Genomic DNA, 6,440 nt, shown 5'->3' with positions numbered 1-6,440 from the left:
CAAAACAAAACTAAGATAGCTTTGGCTGGGTTACAGAGCAACTTCCAGGACAGCCAGGGCTACATAGAAAAAAAATTTTTTTTTCAAACAAACACAAGCAAACCACGAAAGTAAATAAGTCAGTCATCTGCAGATGAGAGTGGTGAAGATAGTTAAATGCAAAGTAATGTTTAGTTTCTTTTTGCTTTTTGGATCTAGACTTACTTAATAATTCCCAGCACCCACAAAGTGGTTTGTAGCCCATCTATAACTAATGGCCTCTTTTAGCTTCTGTGGGTACCAGGTGTGTATCTGGTGCACCATCACATATACAAGGAAAACTATCATACACACAAAAGAAAATAAAAATAATTTTAAAAGGAAAAAGAAAAAAGCCACCAGTAGAGATGTGACCGGGGTCGGGTGGGGGGTCCCCACAATGGGTGACTATTCCCAGAAGAGACATGTGTGTGAATGAATGCGTCTGAACTCTGGGATGCATCTGGGAGCATCTGCTGCAGTCCCATGAAGGTCAAGGGAGGCAGGACTCCTGGGGGAAGGAAGGAAAGTGGGATCAGATAATAAGACATCAACAAACCTTACTCCCAAGGTGCTAGTAGTGGCTTTTCACTAGAGATGTGGCTTAATTCTTAAGTTGGAGGTAGAAGAGCTGGGGTGGAGCTGGAGTCATATCGGATAAGCTGGAGGGGCAGAGCAGAGGTTAGGTGAGGTGCCAAGCGCTGGCCCTCAGCACTCCTGAGGAAGACTCCCTTGAGGAAGACCTGAGCGGGCACTGGAGCTGGGAGCGAGGGGCAGGAATTCAAGAATAATCATCAGGAAGAGAAGGAGCTCACAAAGAGACAAGCTGGGAGTAAAGCCAATTCAGTCAGGGTGGTAGGGAACACGCGGAAAGAATCTGTGTCCTTGACAAAATGGAACCACTATGTTAGCCGACTCCAAAAGCAACACATGACACTTCCAGAAAGCTTGCTGTATAGAATAAATTTCTGAACATACTTGTGAAGAACAAATGTAAGCAATATAAAAGAAATGACAAATGTAACCCAGCCCAGTGTGTGTGTGTGTGTGTGTGTGTGTGTGTGTGTGTGTGTGTGTGTGTGAAATGTGATAAGGTAAATGCCCTGACTAGGTGAACGCCTCAATTTTGATTGGCTAAAATGTTACTGTGAAAACCAAGCCTGGAGTGTGTGAATGGAGGTGATAAGACCTATTGCCAGATAAAGTAATGCTGAATGCTTGAGCTGAAAGAGTCGTAAAAACCCCCGGTCTGGCAACTGCCACTTGTCCAGATCCCTGGGCCCAACGAAGATACTTCGGGTGGAGACAGGCTCATCCCCAGAGCCAGCCCACCAATTTCAGACACCCTAACTCTGGACCAAGGCTCCTGCGGAGATCCGAAGCACAGCAGAAAATGCCGAGGGCCTTACCTACACAGCCATCAGAGCCAGGCTACGACTTACGTCAGACCTGAGGTGAGTGAAGTGAGTGTGTGAATGAATGTGATCCCATTTCACTTTCTAGTTGTTTTATGAATAAATACTAGTATAACCTGATCCTCCGGAGTCATTGGCACTCTCTTTCTCTCGCTCTCGACTCCATCCCTAAACCTGACTTGGGACAATATTAAAGACTAGGAGGCTGGAGTGATTAAGAATCTGTCTCAAAACAACAACAACAAAAAAAAGTACTACTCTTGCAGAGGATCAGAGTTTGGTCCTTAGGACCCATAGCTGTCAGCTCTAACTATCTATAACCCCAGCTCCAGAGGATCTGCCCCGTCTTCTGGCCCCCATAGTCACCTAGACTTGTATATGTCCACCTCCCTACACACATAATTTAAAATAATGTGTGAGATAGCTCAGCAGATAAGAGCACTGACTGTTCTTCCAAAGGTCCTGAGTTCAAATCCCAGCAACCACATGGTGGATCACAACCACCAGTCATGAGATCTGACACCCTCTTCTGGTGTCTGAAGACAGCTACAATATACTTATTTACAATAATAAATAAATCCTTTGGCTGGAGCAAGCAGGGATTGAACAAGTTAGGTTGACAGGAACGAGCAGGGCCAACCTGAATGAGCAGAAGTACTAAATTCAATTCTCAACAACCACATGAAGGCTCACAACCAACTGTACAGCTACAGTGTAATCATATACACAAAATAAATAAATCTTTAAAAAAAAATACTTCTAGGCTGGGTGGTGTTGGCGCACGCCTTTAATCCCAGCACTTGGGAGGCAGAGGCAGGCAGATTTCTGAGTTCAAGGCCAGCCTGGTCTACAGAGTGAGTTCCAAGACAGCCAGAGCTATACAGAGAAACCCTGTCTCGAAAAACAAACAAACAAATAAATAAACTTAAAAACTTAAACTTAAACTTAAAAAAAAAAAAAAAACAATTAAAAAGTTTTAACCCCAGGCACAATGGCCTACGAGTTTATTCCCAGCACTTGTGAGGTAGAAACAGGAGGATCTCTTTCTTTGTAGCCTGGTCTACAAAGTAAGTTCCAGGACAACCAGAACTACACAGAAAAACCGTCTTTCAAAAAAATCAAAACAACAACAATAAAATGATTTCCTAATAGATTTGCTGGGGAGGCATTAAGTCATACAAGTAGAAGTTAGCTAAGGGAGTGAGTGCTGCCACCAAACACCCCAAAGGTTAGTACTGTGCTAACCGTGAGTGACAGGGACATTTAGGACAGAAATGACTGATCACAAGTACTGACCAGCTCTAGCCCTAGACAAGACAAACCCTGCCTTACAACCAGCCATCAGTCTCCATTCCATAACAAAAGAGACAACTCTGCCTTACAGGCCTCTCTTAGGCCCATTTCTCTATCAGAGTATTTGCCTGCATGCTAAAGTTTAAGGGAGCAGAGCAGGTGGCAACCATCATTAAGTTCTGGCCTGCCATAAAGCTCCCCCACCCCCTACCCCCCAGTTCTTTCCTGAAGAAAAGCTACTTCCAGGGTTGGAGAGATAGCTCAGCAGTTAGGAACACTAACTGCTATTCCAGAATACCTACCTGGGTTTAGTTTTCAGCACCCTCCTGTGCTGGTGGGTGACTCACAACCTCTTGTAGCCCCAGTTTCAGAGGAATCAGATATCCCATTCTGACCTCTCTGGCCACGGGCATGCACGGGTGCACAGACATACATGCAAGCAAAACACCCATATATATATATATTAATTCTGCCATGTGGCAAGATGACCCCAGATAATAACCATTCAAAACAGAACAACACTGTATACTTAAAATCTTTCTAGCGACATGTAATACCAGTGCTGTGTAAATCTCCCATCTGACTAAACAGCCAGACTAGCAGCTTCCTGTCTCTGTTTAAATTGTTCAAAGTGTGTCCTGGAGCCAGGATTCACAAGAAGCTTTAGGATGAAAGTGTTTGTGGAATGCATAAAGCGAAAGTGTATGTAGGTTAGTAGAATCTATTCATTGCTGTTTCCTCAGCCAGAGCAGGATGCACACACTATACTATAAAGCCTTTTCCCTCGGTTAATTTCCAAGTATAAGGAGTGATTTCTCCCTGGGATGCCATATTAATACTGATTCTAGAACAGCAGGAGGATGGGGGCTCACTGGCCAGCCACTCCAGCAGAATAAGTGAGAGATTCTACTCAAAAAATAGAGTAGAGGGGCCAGTAAGACTGTTCATACGGTAAGGGCCGCTGCCACCAGGACCCACTTGGTGGAGTGAAAAATTAGAGTCTCAGAAGTGGTTTTATGACCCTCCACTCAGTGCACTATGGTACGTAAATGTGTACACACACACACACACACACAAAGGATTTTTTACAAATGAGATGGAGGGTTATTGAGAAAAACAACTTATTTTGACCCTCGATCCCATATGAATACATACATATGTACAAACAACATACGTATATGTATATATTTTGTGTATATATATATGTGTGTGTGTGTGCGTGTGTGTATTGAGATGGCCCAAGGCAAAGAATTAAAATCCCATTCCCCCCAAAAAAGCATAATTACCAAAGAATCATGAGATAAAAAGCGTTCAGCTGGCACACCAGCTCAGCAGGGAAGAGCGCTTGCCTCCAAGCCTCAAGACCTGAGTTTGACCCCTGGAACCCATATGATAAAAGGGCGGACTGATTTGCACAAGTTGTCCTCTGACTTCCACACATGTGCCATGATACATGCATGCCCACAAACGTGAACACAAATAAACGTAATAAAACATGTTGATGTTCAGTCGATGAATATAACAGGCACAAATGACCACAGCAAATCCACTCAACTTATCAAGTTTAATCAGATTGAGATGCAGTGAATGAAACCAACTGTGGCACCACAGGTCCAGAGTTTAAAGTTATCCTTTGGTTATATTATGAGTTCAAGTTCAGCCTGAGCTACATGAGATCCTATCTCAAAACAAGGGACAGCAAAAGCCAGACCCTTCACTGCGTGGGGGCTACTGTAGTTCAAGCTTTGAGGCAGAATGAGCAGAAGAAGAGTGTGAGTGTCACTGCCATGTTCTCTGCAGTGAGCTTTTCTCCTCAGAGAGTGACTCATCATGGTGAGATTATCAGTGCTAAGAAACCAACCCCTAGCACTGCATTTTGCGTCCAATTAATTATGAAAACAGCTTGCTTCAGTTACGGAAAAGGGAGAAGTGTGTTTCGCCCTTAGGTTAACGAGAGAGCTGTTCACTGGAGTTTCCTGTAAAGAATTGACTGCTCCTGCTCCTCAGGGGCTGGGCTCTCCAGTGGGGGCGGGGTGGAGACTTGAACAGCTGCACATTTCCAACATAGTATTCCCTACATGGTGTCAAGTGACTGGGAATGGGGTTTCAGCCACTCAGGATGACTTAGTCAGCCCCTTAGTCATCAGCTGGTTAGAGGCAACAATGAGAAGCTTTTGTTTGTGTTTCTGTGTGGGGTACAAGGGACAAAGAACAGCAAATACCCACATACTGCCATGCTGATCCTCATTTTTCCTCTCAAAAGCATCATTAATCATACATATATAATAAAATCTTTTTAACCTAAAATCTTATTTAATAATGAATTCTTTCAAAATAAATTATACAAGACAGAGTAGCTGACTGGGGGTGGGGTTTGCCACCGTTGTCTTTTTTTTTTTGGCTTATTCGAGACAGGGTTTCTCTGTGTATCCCTGGCTGTCCTGGAATTCACTCTGTAGACCAGGCTGGCCTCGAACTCAGAGATCCACCTGCCTCTGTCTCCCAAGTGCTGGGATTAAAGGTGTGCACCACCATTGCCCGGCTGTCTTTTTTTGGTTTTGAAAAAAAAAACAAAAACAAAAACAAAAAAAAAACATGCCATAGAATCTATTTTGACCATAATGCCCCTCCCCTAATTTGTTCCCCTCCCTACCATCCAATTTCATGTTCTTTCTTTCTATATATACATATATATGCATTTATGTAAGGAACATAAAATATATACATATATGTAGTATATAATTTCTTAAATATATGATAGTTTGAGTGTGCATGTGTGGTTAAAAGTAGAATATATATTGCAGTGTAGCTGTGCATTATTTCCAAATAGTTGTCTAGAAATTTCCTTTTACCCTTCCTTTCTAAAAAGGTTAAACGTGAATACATTGTAACTAGAAAATATTTTTAACTTACAGAAGTATACATAGCCAGTCTTCCATCACTACCCTTGTTCAACCTCCCTCTCCCATCCCCCTGCCCCCACAAAAGAGTTTAAATATACAAATCAAACACCACCACCATGCTGGCTTTGGAAGCTTTTGAACAGAAAGCAGATTCCAAGATGAAAAGTCAGGAGTCACTAAGCGTGAACCCCACTGTAGACACAGCTAACCCTACGGAGCGCTAAGGAAAGGCGTGGCAGAGTGTCTGAATATAGATCAGGCCAGTTCCCAGGAGATGACACAGGAGCCAGTAATCTCTGGGATTGCTTCTCCCTGCCCTTACCTCTAACTAGCTGCTCTCCCTCAGACAGCTCTAGTCTCCCTGCTGTGAGGAGGCACTAGCACAGAGCTGTGAAATGAGACCAGGTATGCAAAACACCAAGTCACACTGGGAGGACTCCAGCGGTTCCTGTCCTCCTCCATGTGGACTTGGATGCAGCAGAAGCACATACCGATTTATTTCTGAAGAAGTTCCATTTCTGGGTGTTTGCAGGGGAGATGGTAATCCCATGAATACCCTGTTATAGAAGGTATGCCCACCATGCGGCTCAGGGCATGATGGAACACAAGTAGTAGTGCTGAGTTAACTAGAGGAACAGGAGAAACCAACAGATGTATGCAGGAATTCTGTTCAGAAAAGAGTGTTTACAATTCAGAAACCCTGTTAACTGTGCTTATGTTATAGCTTGGAAACCTGTACAGTTAACTAACTGATTCAAAAAACACTAAATACCTCAGGGATGTTCTATTCCTCGGGAGAATTGCATTAAAA

At 43.4% G+C, this 6,440-nt stretch overlaps 1 long non-coding RNA gene and 1 pseudogene across 1 annotated transcript in view; one reads left to right on the top strand and one right to left on the bottom strand.

The window, feature by feature from the left end:
* The window catches only part of LOC116081148, a 67,342-nt gene that overhangs the window by 28,243 nt on the left and 32,659 nt on the right, over positions 1-6,440 (bottom strand). The gene's annotated exons all lie outside the window — the stretch shown is intronic.
* Positions 1,234-6,440, top strand: part of LOC116081146 — a 7,308-nt pseudogene continuing 2,101 nt past the window's right edge.

The sequence above is a fragment of the Mastomys coucha genome, unplaced genomic scaffold (genome assembly GCF_008632895.1).
Source record: "Mastomys coucha isolate ucsf_1 unplaced genomic scaffold, UCSF_Mcou_1 pScaffold6, whole genome shotgun sequence".
Classification (NCBI taxonomy): domain Eukaryota; kingdom Metazoa; phylum Chordata; class Mammalia; order Rodentia; family Muridae; genus Mastomys; species Mastomys coucha.
This window is presented reverse-complemented; position numbering and strand designations above follow the sequence as displayed.